Source organism: Chanos chanos, chromosome 7 (assembly GCF_902362185.1).
Source record: "Chanos chanos chromosome 7, fChaCha1.1, whole genome shotgun sequence".
NCBI classification, from domain to species: Eukaryota; Metazoa; Chordata; class Actinopteri; order Gonorynchiformes; family Chanidae; genus Chanos; species Chanos chanos.
The window spans coordinates 41,522,332-41,543,738 of NC_044501.1; the positions used below are offsets into that span (position 1 = coordinate 41,522,332).

At 40.4% G+C, this 21,407-nt stretch overlaps 1 pseudogene; it reads left to right on the forward strand.

The window, feature by feature from the left end:
- Positions 1 to 21,407, forward strand: part of LOC115816396 (carcinoembryonic antigen-related cell adhesion molecule 5-like) — a 101,733-nt pseudogene that overhangs the window by 79,793 nt on the left and 533 nt on the right.

The window sequence follows — 21,407 nt, forward strand, 5'->3', positions numbered from 1 at the left end:
CCACGAATCTTCCTCCAAAACACATACAAGGAATCTTTCTCGAAACACACACAACGAGTTAGCAAATCACAACAAATTATCAAATCACAACGAACGGACACGGACAAAGTGGCCAGGACAAAACGAGAGGCGACCGGCATCTGGATGGCGCGTCGTTTTAAAACTGGCGCCGTCAACCGTGGGCCAATCCTCGATCGCCACCTGCGGAGTAAGACATTAAAGAGACATACGGGGAAAACACACCAGACAGGGGAGGAAACAGCACCACACACAGGCAGGGGGAGAAAAACAACAGCACACAAAATAATACACATTTATGACCCAGGGTCATAACAAGATAAATTCATTTCATTTCAAGCTGCAGAAATTCAAAATAAATGAATTCATAAAATAAACCTTTTTTACTAATAATTTTTAGCTTACCTGCACTTTTTTGATGAAAGTATACATTGCTATGGATATTATTCATTATTTTAGTATGATTCAAAATGCATATAAACATACTGTTATGTCTTGTTTTATACATCCATTCATTTCATAGTTAGTTCCATATATAATGCTAAACATTGCTTCTCTCATTTTTATGTGATTGGGCTTCTCGGGTTTTCAAAGTAAAAAGAAATGACTCCTTTTACTATCAGTATGTAACTGGCAGGACTATGTCTGACTCGTAGGCTTGGTAAATACCTAAATCTCTGGATGGATGGAGTGAAAACAGATCTGTCTAAACCCCCCAGGCCCTGTTCTTCTCATACCCTGTCCTGCCAAACAGTATGGGTGGAATAGCTGGGGCTTCAGGATTTGTCATTGTCAAGGTGTTGGCCTGAAGTATGTGGTCAGAGTCAAATGGAAAAGGTGGTGTGTGTGTGTGTGTGTGTGTTTGTGTGTGTGCAGGTGTGTGTGTAACTTACTCCCCTCACTAGAACAGCCTGTAGTCAGAGTGGGACACCTCGACTCCACAGAAATTAGTAAATCTTCTCCTATTAAAGTAGTGATCTCGTTCTCCTATCTGGTAACACTGTCATTAGTGAAGAAGAGTCTTTTGAAGTGTCGGAATTCAGTCCAATCAGGAGTAGTGAAGCTCTCAATCTGCGTGGCAAAAAAAACCCCAAGAACAAAAACAAAAAAAGCCTTGCAGATCTTAAAAAAATGAATAATTAAAATCATGATTATGATTATAACAGTTGCATTTAAGAAACTCCTCCTCCAAAAGAATATGCTTAGCGTTCAGTCAAAAGACTGTCAGTCTCAGCCTGAATGTCATGTTTCCATGTGAATTGCGTTGGCCGTCAAGGAGTCTGTATTCATCAGGGAGATGCTGATTTGAGTCCTGAAGTAGCAGGAAAAACTTAAGGGAGTAAGTGCCCAAAACATGGCTGATTCCATCACCACTCACTGTCTGCTCAAAATGAACCATGTCTCTGTCTCTCTTTGTCTCTGTCTCCCTGTCTCTCTGTCTTTCTGTCTCTCTCTCTCTCTCTCTCTCTCTCTCTCTCTCTCTCTCTTTCTCTCTCTCCCTCATTTTCTTATTTTCTAAGTTATTTTGACTACAACAAACCTGCTTAAAAACTGTAAAGACATGAGCCTGTTCCCTGAACTCTACTGAGTCCAAATCAGTGAAGCACTCACATAGAGTGGGTCTTCACTTCTCTCTCATTTTCTCTCCTCTTTTTCTCTCATGCAATCATTTTATAATCCACCCGTCTTCCGTCTTGTCCTACAGTGATTGGCTATCTTTTAATCGTTTACCCTTTGTTTAAATCTGACACAGATACTTCTACTCCGTCTAATTTCTCTCTCAGAATCGTTTTCCATCATTACAGTAGGTAACATGATGCTGATATACTTTTCTGAGGCACAAGTTTATGAGTTTCTGGTATTGGTGCATTTGGACCAGGATCTGCATTTCCACTCTCTTTCTAAACATCTTTCTAGAACCTTCCAAAACATTCTTTGACATTCGACGAGAGCTCTTTAAGTCTCTTTGTCATTCAGGAGCTGTTTGGTTTGACCTGAAACTCTTTAGTAGAACAGTACTGCAGATATCAATATATACAGGTTTTAATTAGAGGTGTGTTGCTGCTGTCACATGCTCTCACTGTAATTTACTGCTGACTGTTCTTTATGTCTTTACATCAGTGTTTTTCAACCACTCAGGCGCTAGACCAGTGTGCCGCGAGATATTGTCAGGTGTGCCGTGGGAAATTATCCAATTTGTGTGCCTGTGCAGTCTAGCGCCTGACAGAGTAATCATATAGTACTCTTCCATACCAGTAGGTGGCAGCAGCAGCAGGTAGCTAATTGCCTTGTGCTTAGAGACAAGCGAATTAGTGACGCATGGATGCAACGACAGGTGGATAGCAGGACGACGGTGAAAGTGATGGATAAGTTTTTGAAGAGGAAAAATGCTGACTCTGAACTGGACCCTGGACAAAATCCGGACCCAGATGAAGGCCCTAGTATGAGTGGAGGTCAAAAGAAAGCAAAGACGTCCAGCAAAGTTTCTGGCGCGAGGCAATACAACGAAAGCTATCTTGCATTTGAATTTACTTTTACCGGAGATGCAACGGCACCGACTCCGTTGTGCTTGGTATGTGGTGAAAAGCTCTCCAACAGTGCTATGGTCCCAAGTAAGCTTAAACGCCATCTCCAAACGAAACACCCTTCACCTCAAAACAAAAATGTGGAGTATTTTGTTCGCCTGCGTGAACACACGGAGAAACAAGCAACTTTCATGAGAAAAACCGCAAAGGTAAATGAGAGAGCCCTCAAAGCTAGATACCACGTCGCTGAACTTGTGGCTAAATCAAAAAAGTCCCACACTGTGGCAGAGCAATTAATACTTCCCGCCTGCAAAGCAATTGTAAATGAGATGCTCGGACCCGAAGCGGCTAAAGAAATAGCCAAAGTCCCTCTCTCAGATAACACAATTTCCAGACGTATTGATGATATGTCTGCAGACATCGAAAGTGTGGTTTTGGACAAGATCTGTATCAGTAATAAATTTGCGTTGCAACTTGATGAGTCTACTAATATAAGTGGACATGCTCAACTCTTGGCCAATGTGCGTTTTGTAGATGGAGACACAATCAGAGAAAACTTTCTATTTTGCAAGGCTTTGCCAGGAAAAACAACAGGAGAGGAAATTTTTCGGGTCACATCAGAATATCTGGAAAAAGGAGGACTTAAGTGGGAAAACTGCACGAGTGTCTGCACTGATGGAGCTGCAGCCGTGGTCGGGCGCACCAAAGGCTTTGTAAGCAGAGTGAAGGAAAAAAACCCAGATGTGATCATTACGCACTGTTTTTTACACCGCGAAGCCCTCGTAGCCAAGACTTTACCAGCAGACCTTGTTCCTGTGTCGGATGATGTTGTGCGCACGGTAAACTTTGTGAAGTCACGACCTGTGAAAAGTCGCATATTTGCGGCTTTGTGTGAAGAAATGGGAGCGGAGCATAAAGCCTTGCTGTTTCATACGGAGGTCCGATGGTTGTCGCGCGGCAAGGTGCTGGCCCGTGTGTATGAGCTGCGAGAGGAACTTAAAGTGTTTCTGACAAATGAGGGGTCCGACTACGCAAAGCTGCTTGCAAGTGATGAGTGGTGTGCAAGGCTGGCATACCTGGCAGATATTTTTCATCATCTGAATGAACTGAACACACGAATGCAAGGCCGAAATGAAAACCTGCTTACAAGTACAGATAAAATAAATGGATTCCGTTCAAAGGTGCAACTCTGGCAGCAACATGTGGAAAGTGGCAATCTTGAAATGTTCCCACTCACCAATAATTGGCAAGATGTTAATACTGCTGCACTGTGTGAGATAATAGTTAAACATTTGAAAACTCTTGAGGAGAAGATGTCATTTCTCTTCAGCCTCCACGGAGTGCCTTGACTGGGTTAGGAACCCATTCAGCTCAGCATCAGCTGTTGGAAAGGACATGACTTTACAGGAGCAGGAGGAACTAACTGAACTGAGACAAGATCGTGGTCTCAAGCTAAGCTTTGCTGATCTATCTTTGGACAGTTTTTGGTTGGCAGCTGCCAAGGAGTTCCCCATGCTGGCCAACAAAGCTATTTTGACATTGCTCCCATTTTCCACAACATACCTGTGTGAGGTGAGCTTTTCAAGCCTGACTGCTGTAAAAACTAAAAACAGAGAAAGACTGAGAGCTGTGGAGGAAGAGCTTCGTGTGTGTCTTTCATCGATTCCTGCCAGAATATCAGCTCTGTGTTCATCCAAACAGGCCCAGGTTTCACACTGAGTGAGTATAAATATGAAAGATTATAAAATACTTTTTTCTTTGTGTTTATTTGATTCCTATTCAAGACGTTATAATATAACGTCATTCTTCAATGTTAAAAAACGCTTATATTAACAATATAACACTTATATTGTTAAAATAAGCTTTTTTTTCACATTTTCAGCTGGTGGTGTGCCGTGGGATTTTTTCAATGAAAGAAATGTGCCTTGGCTCGAAAAAGGTTGAAAAACACTGCTTTACATCACTCATTAATCTGTTGGTTCAGTCAGAATCACTGGTCAGTGTAAAGAGTCCATGAATAAGACACAGTGGAGAAATCATCATCTAGGCCATGTCATTGCTGTCTAGTCTACAGTGCTGTGTCTCATAAGAAAAAAGCTCCCAGTGATCTGTCTGTTTATACTAAACTCCTCATCATTTCTCCTCATCACCTCCAATCACATCTTCTCCTTCTTTTACACCCTCATCAACCCCTTTCTCTGTAGAGAACAGGCCTCTGTTTTGGTCCCAGCTTCAGTTAAGATGATTCATCTCATCTTCAAAAACAGTCTACACTGCGCCCTACTGGTGACTTAAAAACAGACTACTCTCATTCTCCTGTCCTTTCAGTTCAGTTCACCTACATGTTTCTTTACTGAACTATTTCATCTCAAAGAATAATGCTCTGTCAGTTCTTCAGTCAGCCAAGTTACAAGAGTGGGAGCTCTATTGAATAGACAGGAGTGGAGGCTCTATTGAATAGACAAGAGTGGATGTTCTATAGAATAGACAAGAGTGGAGGCTCTATTGAATAGACAAGAGTGGATGTTCTATAGAATAGACAAGAGTGGAGGCTCTATAGAATAGACAAGAGTGGATGTTCTATAGAATAGACAAGAGTGGATGTTCTATACAATAGACAAGAGTGGATGTTCTATAGAATAGACAAGAGTGGATGTTCTATAGAATAGAAAAGAGTGGAGGTTCTATAGAATAGACAAGAGTGGAGGCTCTATTGAATAGACAAGAGTGGAGGCTCTATTGAATAGAAAAGAGTGGATGTTCTATAGAATAGACAAGAGTGGATGTTCTATAGAATAGAAAAGAGTGGAGGTTCTATAGAATAGACAAGAGTGGATGTTCTATAGAATAGACAAGAGTGGATGTTCTATAGAATAGACAAGAGTGGATGTTCTATAGAACCTTCTGTTCACTGATGCTTTACAGATTTTTTTTTTCTTTAGGTTTATGGTAAGAGTTGTATGTCTTTAACAGAGGTACTCAAAGAAACAACGGAAATTTCCACCACTTGAGCCCAGCCAGGACATTTCAACACCAACACAAGGGTCTTTGAATGTATCAGAGTTAAATGCATGCGTATGCACACACCCACAGACCCACAGAGCGTACACACACACACACACACACACACACACACAAACGCACGCTCACTCACTATAAAAGTCCCAGCCACAGCTCTCGTATGTCTGAAAACAGCGTAGAGGTGTGAGTTGTGGTTTCTGTTAGTTTCTGTTCTATTTCAGACATGTGGGTTAAGACCAGTGAAGGGTGGGAGGTGTTAACTGGTCCTTTGTCCTGTTGCTTCACTCAAATTTTCAGCAGAGAGTGAGAAAAAAACATCAAACACATTTCCATAGTTTTCAGAGGATGGTGGAACTCGTTTTAAGAAAATGTAATTTTGCAAACATTACTGCATTTATATCTCAGATAACTAAGTGAGAGAACTGTCACAATAAAATAATCAATGGCCATCCTGTCTCACTTTGATCCTCTAATTACTAATAATACATGTTTAATGCATAGTCTGGTGTAAAACTCATTTAATAAACTGTCATGATGCACACTTTTCAAAATGATCCATCTGTGACAAAATATGTTCTTGCTGTTCTGTTTAGTAGACTTTCATTACTGAACTGGACGAGAGACAGATCTAAAAGAGATGTAGCTCCTCCCATCACATGTTTCTCCTGTTCCTGTTCATATGATATCATCTCTTCATCTCTCTCTCTCTCTCTCTCTCTCTTGCTCTCTACCAGAGGAAGAGCTCTCAAATCTCAAATACAGGAAGATTTTATAACACAGTTCACATCAAACAGTCTCTCACTCACACAGTATGGAGCTCAGTCCACTACATGTGCTGCTCTGTAAGTATTATCCCTTTTTCACTTGTTCTTCTTCTTCTTTTTTTTTTTTTTTTGGTCAAGTATACCACTCTTCAAGAGAGAGAAAATTTCTTTTTGGGAAGGCAAACTCTAGTCTTTCAATGTAACTTTTCCACAGTGCTGTGTTCACGTTATGACATTCCATGATATCCAACTCCAGGGCTGTAAACTGAATATGAATTCAATGATAAGTCATGTTGTAGTGAGACAGTGTTGTATTGTCTATGTATCAGTGAGAGAATTTGTCAGTGGGAGATTTAAGGTCCTGAGTGTCTCATGTCTTCTCTGAACAAACGATAGAACAGTTTATTCACTTCCTCTAATCCAGAGTTTATCAAAACATATCAGACACTCATTTTATCCTATTCCCTTGTGTTTGACCTGTCCCTCATCTATTTTTGTTATTGTTTGGTTACACTCTGTTTGGCTGCACCTTTTTGTTACTGGTCTCTGTTCCTGTTTGCACCTGTTTATTTATCCACATTTTGTAAGTAAAGTCCTCCTTTTTTTGTCACCACCATCATTGTGTCTTGCGCTTGGGTCCACCTCCACTCCACGCCTGACACCTTTGAAGGACATTTCTACCTTCTACTAAAATAAAACACAATATACTGAGAATAATGAGCATCAACTTTGCTCCAAGGTGCAAATCAGTTCACAACATCAGCAACAGAACTCAAAACATTATGATCAACACATTATGATCAACAGCACACCTCAGGTCTAATTAAGCCTGAAACCCTCCTTTCCTGTCAGTTTTGTCTTATTATGTCTTCCACGCCATTTTTGTCTCGTTATGTCTGTCGTGCGTGATGTGAATCAGTGGATCGTCTGCTCTATGTATTATTTTCCCATCCTTTTAGTTTGAAATCAGTCTTGATGTTGGGAAGGCCTGCAAGGTTGGAAAATAAAAATAATCGATAATTCCCCTCAAATGCACTAAACTTAATCTAACAAGCCTGTTTTGAAATTTTAAGGAGTAGAAAGTACAGAAGTTTGGGTTAGTATGTAGGGGGCAAAAGTACAAAGTTGTCAGAAAAATTAATTTTCAAGTAAAGTAGAGAGACATGAAAACTCTACCTGAGTAGAGTAACAGAGCGTTTGTACTTTGTTACTTCCCACCTCTGTTTAAGAGTGCACACGCACAAGCACACGCACAAGTACACGCACACGCACATGCACAAGCACATGCACACACAAACTCACACACATGCACACATGCACACACACGCACGCATATATATGTATACAGGTAAAATAAAATAGGGTCTCTAATAACCCTACCAATAGTATATGATGTCTGACAGCAGAGCAGAGGTGAGAGTTTGTGGTTTGACTTCTGTTCTAGTTCTTCACACATGTGGGTTTATACCAGTGAGTGTAGGATGAGCTGCTTAATTACCACATACTCTCCTCACTAACATTTTCACACTCACACAGACCCATGAGGTCAGGTTTATGTCTGATATACTGAACAGTTTAGAACCATCAGTCCTCTGTAAGATGCAGTTATTATTCTCAGAGGAGACAAAAATGGACTTATTTAATAAACAGATACATTTATCAGGTTTTAATCTAACCTAAGAGACACCATAAAAAAGTGCAGAAAGTTTTGCAAGATTTATACTGATCTGTTCACACTTATGATTTAAGACCTGTGTGTTACCACATGTTCAACTCTTCTCTGGCCACTTCCTCTTTCTCATGATGTTGCTCAGTAATGACTGTCACTATATTTAAGGCTGATGAGAGAAATACTCTGAAACCTCTATTAAATATACATTTATAATCTATAGGACTCTGCCGCCACCACACACCTCCTGCTCCCCCTCCTCCCTCCCTCCCTCCCTCCCTCTCTCTCTCTCTCTCTCTCTCTCTCTTTCTCTCTCTCTCTCTCTCTCTCTCTCTGTCTCTCTCTCTCTCTCTCTCTGTCTCTCTCTCTCTCTCTCTCTCTCTCTCTCTCTCTCTCTCTCTACTCCATCCCTCTTGTGTCTTTGAGTTGTCCCTCTCATACATTCTCATTGGTTCACATCAGTACAACACATGACCTTTTAACTGATTTCTGCTTTATTATGAAAACTTGTTGTCTAAATCAGCATAGACATTCAGAGGACAAACATGTCTGCTGTGCTCTGAGTTGCGTGTGTCTGTCTGTGTGTGTGTGTGTGTGTGTGTGTGTGTGTGTGAGAGAGAGAGAGAGAGAGGGGGGGGGGGGAGCATTGAGTAGCATTGGTCATTGACAAAATGAGGGTTATGTCAGAAATGCAGTATCAGATACAGGTAAAAACTTTTCTAAGCACCACCTGAATAAAGAGTACACGGGCACTGGTCTAAACCAAGGGTGTCAAAATCCGGTCCTGGAGGGCCATGGTTCTGCTGTTTCCCTTGTCGACCAACGAAACATGATCTCTGATTCACTGTTTTCAAAGTGAAAATCACCAGGTGAAAACATAAACCGGCAGGATTTTGACACATACGGTCTAAACACACATGGCTAAACACAAATCAATGCGCTGGTATACTCCCCATCGCTGCCCCAGAGCCTAATCAGGATGTGCACTCTTTAACTCAATTTGATCTCCCTAGACGCACTCTCCAAACTGGTGCACTCCGCTAAACCAGCCTCTTCCCTGCTCGATCCCCTACCTCCTAAACTTTATGTAGAACTTTTCTCGATCCTCGGCCCTACAATCCTCAACCTTTTAAATTTGTCAATTAAGTTTGCCGTTCTACCCTCTGCTTTTAAAACAGCCGTGATTAGCCCCCTACTTAAAAGACCTAACCTCGACCCAGAAAGCTTGAATAATTATAGACCAATCTCTAATCTCCTGTTTCTTTCTAAAATACTCAAAAAAATCACTTATATGTCCTCCAACCGCCTCTTTGAAGTGTTTCAGCCGGCCTTTACGTGTTTTCATTCCACTGAAACCACATTAACTAGAGTGACTAATGATGTATTACTAGCCATGGATGCTGGTGATACCTCAATACTTATTCTTCACGATCTGAGTGCAGCATTCGACACAGTCGATCACACCATACTGCTAAAGCCCATGGAAAATGAAATTGGCATCCGTGGCCTGGCGCTCTCTTGGTTAAAATCTTATCTCTGAGAGAGAAAGCATTGTGTCCACTACAATAATGTGACATCTGAGAGCTTAACTGTGGTGTCCCTCAAGGGGCGGTCCTTGGCCCTCTCCTGTTCTCTGTCTACATGCTCCCTCTTGGAGACATTATTCGCAGCTATAACATTACCTTCCAGTGTTATGCTGATGATACTCAGATCTACTTATCAATCAAACACAGTTACCGCTCTGAATTGACCAACCTTGAGGCGTGACTCTCTGCCATTAAAAATTGGATGTCTTCAAACTTCCTGATGCTTAATGCAGGTAAGACAGAAATGCTAGTCACTGGTCCCCCTGCGCATAAGCATCTTTTTAATAATCTTACATTAAATTTTGACAACTGCATTCTCTCGCAAAATTCCACAGCTAAAAACCTTGGTGTGATTTTTGACTTTAGTCTCTCGCTTGTCACTCATATCAAGAACACCACCAAAACGGCCTTTTATCATCTCCGCAATATCGCCAAAATTAGGCCCCTACTATGTTTAGCTGACGCAGAAACCATTGTCCATGCATTTGTCACGTCTCACCTCGACTACTGTAACGTTCTGTGCTCTGGTTTGACCGCCTCTAGTACCAGAAGTCTTCAGCTTGTCCAGAATACTGCTGCCAGAATCCTGACCCGAACTAGGAAGTTCGATCATATCACTCCCGTCCTGGCTTCCCTTCACTGGCTCCCAATTCACATGAGGGCTGATTTTAAAGTCATCATATTAACATTTCAAATTCTCCATTAGCTTGCACCAGCCTGTCTTTCCGAATTAATTACATCTTACGACCCCCCCCCCCCCCCCCCCCCCCCCCCGCAACCCCTCTGCACCCTGCGCTCTCAGGACGCTAAATTATTAGCTGTTGCAAGAGTTAAAAAGAAGTCTGCTGGCCATCGCGCCTTTGCCTACCGCGCACCCTTTCTCTGGAACAGACTACCTATAGAAATCAAAGAGGCAAACTCTCTTGCTACCTTTAAAACCAAACTTAAGACTCATTCATTCACTTTGTCATATGATAGCATAATCTCAATCTGACCATCCGGTGAGGCTCAGTCTCTGCTGTAGTCTCTCCTGTCATAGCTTAGCTTAGTAGCTGCCGGCTTAGATACCTCTCATCTTCTCTCTCTCCTCCCTCTCCTCTGCTCTTATCATAACCTTGTCAGTTTCTGTCACTAACCTGCTCTCTTCTCTTTGTGTGAGTGGTCGATGTCTGCGCCTACTTCCTGGATGTGGCGCCTTCCCTTGGCCGGCTGAATGACTTTGTGCCCTGCTGTCCCTGGCCCTGCTCCTCCTGCGCTCTCCTCAGCCACTAGTCTTGCAACTTTCATGCTTCTATAAAATCATTTTCCTTATTTCATCTGTTCAGTGCTGCTACTCCAATAATGCTTTCCTCCCCTCCCTCTTCTCTTGCATGGCTGTGGCTCATCTGTTCGAGCATGAGTGTCTGGCTTGAATGTGGCTACTTTCTTTGTAGATGCTCCCTCCCTCCCTCCCTGTCATCTCTCTCTTCATTGTCATCCCGATGGCTGCTGTGGCTTCGTGGCTTCCTGCGCTGCTGTGGCTGTGTCGTCCACCCCAACTGAGCACCATGCTGTCTTGTCATCCTTCATACTGCCGACTAGTTGTGTTTTCATTTTCATTATCACTGTGTTATTTAGTAATTTGCCCACTGGGCTGGCACCTACTGCATGCCTGGCTGGCCTAGAAGGGGTCTCCTCTCTCTGTGGTCCTTCTCAAGATTTCTCTTATTTTTCCCTAGTGTCTGGATTTTTTGAGGAGTTTTTTCTTGCCCGCTATGAGGACCAAGTCAGGGGGTGCCGCCCTGCTCTGTTTGTTGTAATCCTGTGGGCATGTAAAGCCCTTTGAGACTGTAAACAGTGATATTGGGCTTTAAATAAACTTAAACTTGAAATTTAAACATGGCTCAACTAGAAAAGAGCTCAAACCACAATCAGTCATTGTTTTAAAACCATGTCATCTCTGTATGGAGAGAAATGGGGAGTGAAAATATTTATACAAGTTTAGCTGTATTCTTGCTTAATAGATGTAAATATGCTTTGTAAAATATAGAAAACATTTTAAATGGCTTTGTTTGGGTGTATAATTCTCTAGAAAGCTGTATCTGATATTATGTATCTGATATTTGACAGCTGCGTGTATCACTGAAATTTTGGTTAAAGCAATAGAAAGCAAAATTAAAATGCCTGAACATCATTATTGTCGTCATAGAGACGCACTGTAAATAAACATTCAGAAGATCAGTTGATGTGTTTTCTGTTGGTCACACTTGTCAACAGGTTAAAATATCAGTAACAGGTAACCTCCTCTTCTCTGAATGCTTCCTCTTTCTCATTTCTCAGTAAAGACTGTCTCTGTATTTAGGGCTTATGAGTGAGAGACTCTGAGACTTCTGTTAGAAAGTGTTTAAATGTTTATAGTTTTTTGGAAACTAATACACATTTAACCAGAAAAGGTTCTTCCTTTGCCTTCATTTCTCTCTGTCTCATCACTCCATCCTCTCTCCATTTAACTGTCTCACCACTCCATACTCTCTCCATTTAACTGTCTCACCACTCCATCCTCTCTCCATTTAATTGTCTCACCATTCCATCCTCTCTCCATTTAATTGTCTCGCCACTCCATCCTCTTTCCATTTAACTGTCTCACTACTCCATCCACTCTCCATTTAACTGTCTCATCATTCCATCCTCTCTCCATTTAACTGTCTCATCACTCCATCCTCTCTCCATTTAACTGTCTCACCACTCCATCCTCTCTCCATTTAACTGTCTCATCACTCCATCCTCTCTCCATTTAATTGTCTCATCACACCATTCTCTCTCCATTTAACTGTCTCACCACTCCATCCTCTAGAGATAATTTTTGTTGTGATATCGTGGCTGATAATGTATTGTAATTACAATATACACCAGTTTTATGGAAACTAATACACATTTAACCAGAAAAGGTTCTTCCTTTGCCTTCATTTCTCTCTGTCTCATCACTCCATCCTCTCTCCATTTAACTGTCTCACCACTCCATACTCTCTCCATTTAACTGTCTCACCACTCCATTCTCTCTCGATTTAATTGTCTCACCATTCCATCCTCTCTCCATTTAACTGTCTCACCACTCCATCCTCTCTCCATTTAACTGTCTCACCACTCCATCCTCTCTCCATATAACTGTCTCACCACTCCATCCTCTCTCCATTTAATTGTCTCACCATTCCATCCTCTCTCCATTTAACTGTCTCACCACTCCATCCTCTCTCCATTTAACTGTCTCACCACTCCATCCCCTCTCCATATAACTGTCTCACCACTCCATCCTCTCTCCATTTAACTGTCTCACCACTCCATCCTCTCTCCATATAACTGTCTCACCACTCCATCCTCTCTCCATTTAATTGTCTCACCATTCCATCCTCTCTCCATTTAACTGTCTCACCACTCCATCCTCTCTCCATTTAACTGTCTCACCACTCCATCCCCTCTCCATATAACTGTCTCACCACTCCATCCTCTCTCCATTTAACTGTCTCACCACTCCATTCTCTCTCGATTTAACTGTCTCACCACTCCATCCTCTCTCCATTTAACTGTCTCACCACTCCATCCTCTCTCCATTTAACTGTCTCACCACTCCATCCTCTCTCCATTACAGATAATTTTTTGTTGTGATATCGTGGCTGATAATGTATTGTAATTACAATATACACCACTAGATGAAAGTATTAAAATGTGTTGTTGATTCACAGACAAACAAGAGAAGAGTATAGGAGTCACTCCTGAGACATAAACCTACTGTCCCTGTGTTTTTAATGAAGACTTCATTTCTTATGCCTTGATTCCATATTTGCTGAAAAAAATATTGTCAAAATATTTCAAAAGTTCAAAACAGGGAACAGGAATTAAAAGATACGGTCATTTCATTCTTATCATCACTCTTTGCCTGTCTACAGAGGTGTGACCTAAATGTGAGAATACCGAGTCGACTACATGTACTGCTCTGTGAGAATTATCTCTCTATGTCCTTTTATCAGTGATATCACTGTGACAGAGACTTTGTCTGTAGAGGGAGAAGTTAAAGATGTAACTAACATTAACATCAGCTAACAATTTTGTTAAGGTTCAGTGAGCAGCTGTAGAACCATGTTCAGGGAGCAGTTGGGGGTTAAAGGCCTTGATCAACTTCAGCAGTGGCTACTGGGGGAGTGTTGAGGGAGGAGAAAGTGCTGAGCTTCTTAAGCAATATTTAAGTTACTCTATTCACAGTCTGTGTGTGTGTGTGTGTATGTGTGTGTGTGTGTGTTTTTATGCCTGTGGACATGGAAGTATAATGTGAATTTGACAATGGGAGTGTTCATAGGTTCAGTGTTCTCTGAGTCTCTGAATTGTTGTTGTATTTCATTATTCATTTAGGAGATTCTTACACAAGTGTTGACCTGTGTCTGATACTGTGTTTCTAAAATAAACCTCATTTTATAAGTGATCAGTGCTGATCTTTGAAAACTGCAGATGTGTTTTTGAGAAACTAAGTGGATAAATACTGTGATTATAGTTTTATTAAAGGTTATTATTAATTTTGAGAGAAATGTCATAAATGCTGATGATGAAATGTGAGAGAAAAGTGACTGATGAGTTTGTTGTTGTTAGATTCTAAATGAAATAGATTTCACATAGAGATAAGACAGTATAGTTATAATAAGTCTAATCAGTATCATAAAGAGATTAGAACAGTGTAGTTCAAGGTCAAATGTATCTGCTGTGTTCTAAGTTTCTCTGTCTGTGTTTTAGTGCTGAGTTCACTCCTCTACTCTGGACAAACTCAAGGTAATAAAATTGTTATTCATGATTTTGTTTAAATCTCCATGTATGTTTCTTTTTGTATTTTTGTTTTGTTTGTTTGTTTGTTTATTTGTTTGTTTTTCACATTATGGACTATATGCGTAGTTGGAAGTTCAGTAATGAAGTCTGTAATCAGAGACAAAGGATCATTGTTTAATGATTAGGGAAATTGTATGTTGTATGAGAATTTCATTGGTTGCCTTATCGCATTTACTTTGGTTAGTCGGTTTTTGTGTGTGTGTATGTGTGTGTGTGTGTAGTTTTAGAATTATGGTTTTATTTCAACTGGTTCTTGCAGGAAAACTCAAACCTTCTCTGACTCTCCACCCCAAATGGACCCAGATATTCAGAGGAGAGACAGTGACACTCACCTGTGAAATTCCTGAAGGAGAAATATCTTATGTGTTCTGGCGTAATGATCAAGGTGCAAAACGAATGTACAAAAAACATAGTAATCAATATGTAATCAGTCCTGTAAGAACATCTCAGAGTGGCACTTATACATGTGTAGCACATCTCTACAACGGTGAAAAGTCTGACTGGAGTAACAGTGTGACTCTCACTGTAACAGGTGAGTAATCATCTCTGATATATCGTTAGTGTTCCTTCATTTACTCTAGTATCAGAATAAAGTCCTTACATACATTAATATACAGTGTGAATTGAATGAAACAGGATCTTAAATGATCAGAGTAAACTGTAGAGTAATGAAATTTTGAGTAAATAATTTCCTCATGGAAACCGTGTGTGTTTTCAGTATAGAGAACTCAACCATGTCTATGTCTACTGTTTTATTATTCACATTTTAATATGCAAGTCATTTGCAAGTGTATAAAATATGAAAGAAAATGAGAAGAAAAATATGTGTTATATTAATTCAACAATTCATATTAATAACAACCAGCAGTCCACACTCAGTCCTAATGAGAGCAATAAAACACACTGTAAGTCAATAAGTGGGGAAGTTTATTCTGTCTCATGTTCAGTAAAGACTGGCTTCTTCCATTTTAGCATTAAATGTTATGAGGCACCTCAAATCTCCGTCCCATGTTAAATATGACTTTATCAATATGAATTTGAGCAATACCAGTGGATACTGCAGGTCTCTATTCACACTAAATGATGTGTGATTCAGAAATAGAACAGGTCTTTTATGGTTAATATTTTACAGGTAAATACTTGTTTTATGTGAGGCATTGTTTTTTCATTCTCTCTCATTTACACAGACTTACCAACAGCTACACTGTCAGTAAAACCAGAGACCACTGTGTAAACTGGAGAGACAGTCACTCTGAAGTGTGAGATAAAGACTGAAAGTGGATGGAGATATAAGTGGTATAAAGGCAGTTCTCACATTAGATTGTCTACATCTGGACATCACACTGTGAATAGAAATACACTGAGCATAAACAGGGCTACTTCAACTGATGAGGATCAGTACTGGTGTGAGGGAGAGAGTTATTACAGACCCACATCCTCACAGCTAAGCAGTCCTGTCACTCTCACTGTTAGAGGTGAGTGTAATGTGTGATACTCTGAGATCTGTGTGTTATATCCGTGATAAAGTGACACCTCTCTCTGTTTCTCTTCTTTCTAAACCAACAGCATTACCAATAGCTACACTGACTGTAAATCCACAGTCCCCTGTGTATCCTGGAGAGACAGTCACAATGACTTGTGTAACTGACTCTGAGAATAAATGGAGATATAAGTGGTATAAAGGAACCACTCAGAATGTGGTGTATACCTCTAACCCTTACACTTCACCTATAAACACATTCACCTTCACTGTCACTGTGTCAGACCAGGATCAGTACTGGTGTCAGGGAGAGAGGAATGACAGACCTGCATCTTCACAAAGAAGTAAAAAAATTACTCTGACTGTTAAAGGTCAGTGATGCGTGCGTGCGTGCATGTACGTGTGTGTGTTTGACAGAGAGACCAAGGGCCTGAGATATGAGGTACTCTGAGATATGTGTTGTATCTGTGATAAACTGACACATCTCTGTGGTCATGTCTCTGACCTTTTACAACTGAAAACTGATACACTGCACTGCACTGATGGATATTAATGTTTGATGAATTTTAAAAGCATCTATTCTGACTCATATTCAGTAAAGACTTTGACTTCTTACATTTTGTCCAATGTTTATTTTGGTAAAGTTAAATGTTATGAGGCACATACATTTTAAATATCACTTTGTTATCATTGTTCAACATTTGAGCAACACCATTGATACTGCATATCTCTTTTCTCTTAATTGATGTGTGATACATAAATAGAGCAAATTTTTTATGATTAATATTTTAGAGGCAAACGCTTACACTGTGTTTCTGAATGCTGACAGTGAATGTTTTTTTTTATTTTATGTGAAGTATTATGGTTTCATTCTCTCTCATTTGCACAGACTTACCGACAACTACACTGACAGTAAAACCAGACACCACTGTGTACACTGGAGAGACAGTCACTCTGAAGTGTGAGATAGAGACTGAAAGTGGATGGAGATATAAGTGGTATAAAGGCAGTTCTCAAATTAGATTGTCTACATCTGGACATCACACTGTAAATGGAGACACAATGATCATAAATAGAGCTGCTTCAACTGATGAGGATCAGTACTGGTGTAAGGGAGACAGAGACAACAGACCCACTTCCTCACAACCCACTAAATCCATTACTCTGACTGTTAGAGGTGAGTAAAGTGTGTGATATTCTGATCTGTGTGTTATATCTGTTATAATGTGTCTCCCCTCTCTGTATTCTAAATCCTGGTCCATTCCATGCTATAATTGAAAACTGATACACTGCACTGCACTGATGGATATTAATGTTTAATCTCTGTTTCTCTTCCCCCTAAACCAACAGCATTACCAACAGCTACACTGACAGTAAATCCACAGTCCCCTGTGTATCCTGGAGAGACAGTCACAATGACTTGTGTAATTGGCTCTGAGAATAAGTGGAGATATAAGTGGTATAGAGGAACCACTCAGAATGTGTTGTATACATCTGACCTTTACACTTCACCTATAAACACATTCACCTTCAGTGTTACTGTATCAAACCAGGATCAGTACTGGTGTCAGGGAGAGAGTAATGACAGACCCACATCCTCACAGTTAAGCAGTCTAGTTATTCTCACTGTGAGAGGTGAGTAAAGTGTGTGATACTCCGAGATATGTGTGTAATATGTGTGTCTGAACTACTTTCCATTTCAGATTCGTGATTTTCACTCTTTCAACAATATATACAATACTGTAGCAGACTTTCATGGAATTACAGTTCTGTCTGTCTGTGTTTCAGGTCTGTCTCCTCCAGGCTCTCTCATCATCAGTCCCCGGAGAACACAACACTTTATATCTGATTCTCTCTCACTGAGCTGTGAGGTACAGAGTGACTCTACTGGATGGACAGTGAGACGATACACAGATAATGGAGAGGTGTCAGACTGTTCATCAGACTGGGGATCAGTAACAGGATCTACATGTAGCATCAGCTCCCTCCAGTCATCAGACAGTGGAGTTTACTGGTGTCAGTCTGACTCTGGAGGGAACAGTAATCCTCTCAACATAGCAGTGACCAGTCAGTCTCAGTAATGACTTTTACCATGGAAAGAACAAAAAAATGCCTGCGCATTTTTTTTACTTATATTAGAGTAAAATATCTCCTCTTCTCATTTTGTATCAATGATAAATGCCCTTAAGTGCAGTGTAATAACTGATGATAGACACTCTAATAGACAAAGACAAAATGTTGTAATCCTTTTCCAAACACACACACACAAAAAAATGATTAACTAGTAAATACACTCAAACTTTGTATGAGTACTATACCAAGAAAGATGTAGTGTGTTCATTTAATACTAAGCATCCATTTAGCTGTCACATCAAAGCTAAAATAATTTTTTAAACTTATTATCAGAATCCATGTTTAGAGCTTGAGCATACTTTCTCAGCAGTGTATGTAACTGTGTTCTTTTCAACAGAGGGTGATGTGATCCTGGAGAGTCCTGTCCATCCTGTTACTGAGGGAGATACTTTGACTCTGCGCTGTAGATATCGACATGACCCCTCAGACATCAGAGCTGATTTCTATAAAGATGGATTAATTCTCCAGAATCAGACTACAGGAGAGATGATCATCCCTACTGTCTCAAAGTCAGATGAGGGTCTGTATTGGTGTAAACACCCAGAGAGAGGAGAGTCACCAAAGAGCTGGATCACTTTCAGAGGTGAGATAATAATATTTTTTAATCTGGTACTAACTCCGTTGTGATACTGCAGTAGTATATTGCTAATATGTGTGTGTGTGTGTGTGTGTGTGTGTGTGTGTGAATAGATTCAGTCTCAAGTGATGGATCCTCTGCTGTAACAGTAGGAGTGGTGGTGGGACTGGGTGTTGTCTTTGTGATCATCATTCTAATGATCCTGTTTTACTGGCACAAAAGATCGGAAGGTAAACATTTATATCTTTACATAAATTCAGAGTGTATGTCTGGCACTGACTTAAACACACAAAACTGTGATGTGCTGACCCCTCTGATTAATTACTTTCTGATCCAAATAATTTGTCTGTAGTAATGTTACGTCCCAGATGGTGAGTTGGGTCTAGGGGTATGAAGCAGGGACGTAGCATAAAGAAACCCACCACCAGTGTCGGATTGGGACGGTGCGAGGGGAAAAACACACGGACACGGGAGCAATGTACAACAAAAAGAGTGCAATGTATTAAAGATATTTACAAAGTGACAAAGGAATATTTACAAGTATATATATATATATATATATATATATATACACAGAAATATTTACACACGAACACGGAGTGGGGAGAGAACTATAGACGGTGCCAAAGGAATGAACGAAATATAACAGAAACCACCCTAACTGCCTACGGAAACACACACGTAACTACGAGAAACTAAAAAGGTGGCAGAGCCAAAATAAACCTAACTGAACTCACTGCCTACAAAACAAAACATACAATAGTGGCACCCGCCTCTAACCTAACCCCTGTACACAGTTAACTCCTAGCGCGGGGATCCCCTTCTTACCTATTCTTCTCCCCACGCCAATCGAAAGCAACCAAAACCAATCCGTAATCCAAATCCGTAGTCAACAATAACAAAAGTCAAACACGATATACAGCGAGTATTTATAACACAATAGAGCACAAGCGAACGCAAAACGAGACCGAAAATCTACCCACAGCTAACAACTGGCATCTTTAAATTTCCGCGCCCCATCTCCGGTTGGCCATCCGACGAGGGGTTCTCCGTCTTTGGTTGGCTGGCTGGGAACACGGAGGTGGGACGCAACACCAGGCCAGGTGGGGAGTGGCAGCTGTTCGCGCCACCGCGGGATCCCTGCGTCAGGTGATAGGAGAGGGGAGAGAGAGAGAGAGAGAGAGAGAGAGAGAGAGAGAGAGAGAGAGAGAGAGAGAGAGAGAGAGAGAGAGAGCACAAGACGCGAACAAGACGCAACCACACACAAATGCGCCGCACGAAACAAGTAACAACAGCAGTTTAAATGAATATAAGTAATGTAAACTCGAATGACTATAATGAAAATCTCATCACCATTGCAGGTCTCTGCTCTACTGAAAATTGCTTGTAGGTATTCTTCATTCTCTTTGTCAAACATGCCATTTAAAAAGAGAGCTGCTTTGCGCATATTAGTGATCTTTGTCGCCCTCTAGAGTCAAGAGACACAACAGCACCAGTCAGACTCCACACCAGGATCAGAGACAGACAGGGGGAAGAGTGGGCACTCAGTCAGAATACATGTCACTCCAGTTTGGTCAGTATATACATATGTTATTACAATAATAAATATCTACATCTGTACAAATTACATTTATGTATTGAGCACCCATAATCATACTGTCTCTCATAGGAACTGCTGACATTTATGACACCATTGAGAGTCCATGTGAAGGCAACAGAGGTAAAGTTTACTGTTAACATACACTATGATTTTTAAATACTGAACTTCCATAAACATAATATCTTTCTGTCTTTCATAGGAAGTGTTCACAGCTATGATGATATTGATACTCCAGACAGAGACAACAGGGGTAAAGTCTATAACTAACATACACTGTGATCACATGTCCTTTGGTTGTGCCCTAAACTCATCTTTAAACACAACACATGATAACCATTTTAATATCTCTGTCAGTCTAATAAAGCTATAGATCACACTTTATTAACAATGATCTGTGGCAACAATTAATTAATTAATTAAATTGATTGTTGTATAATTGTTGTTTGAAATATTTGCTATTGTTTTTGTTGTTTTTGAATTTTAGATCTTGTGGATGGACCAAGCAACAGAAATTATTCTAATGTTGAGATGAAAAATATTAACTTTTTGAAATATGAAAGGGAAAAGGTACATACACTTTACCTCACAATCAAAACAACCGAATACATGAACATTTAAAGCATCATTTTGGATGGGATACTACAGTACATGTTGCTTGTGTATTTCCTTCCATCAGACAAGACCAACACAACACAGGAGGACACAGTTTACTTACTTCTAAACTCAAACACAACCGCAGGTATAGTAACACCATCATTACACTCCCCATCACACACTCACACCATTTTAACTGGCACTGAATATGCCTGGGTACAATGAGAAAGACAGTAAGACATCGGGACAGTGAGAAAAGATAACTGACAGACAGCTTATTTAGAGTTGAAGGGTTATTATTGTTTTAACAGGAAAATAATAATGATCTCATAGATGATAAAAGCATCTTAAACGGACTGTGAGAATGCTGGTGTACCATTGTGTTAAGCTGTCTGGTTGAATTTCATTTGATTATTTATTTTTTTATTTCCCTCATATGAAGTGAGATGAGTGGAAAGTCAGGCCCGGTCTACTCAAAACTGAATGTGTGTTGTCAGACTTTTGTCAATAGCTTCCTGTCTTCTGGTCAAAATACACTTGGACCTGATTGGCTAATCACCTTGTTCTCCAAGTGTATGTGCACTTGTCCAGT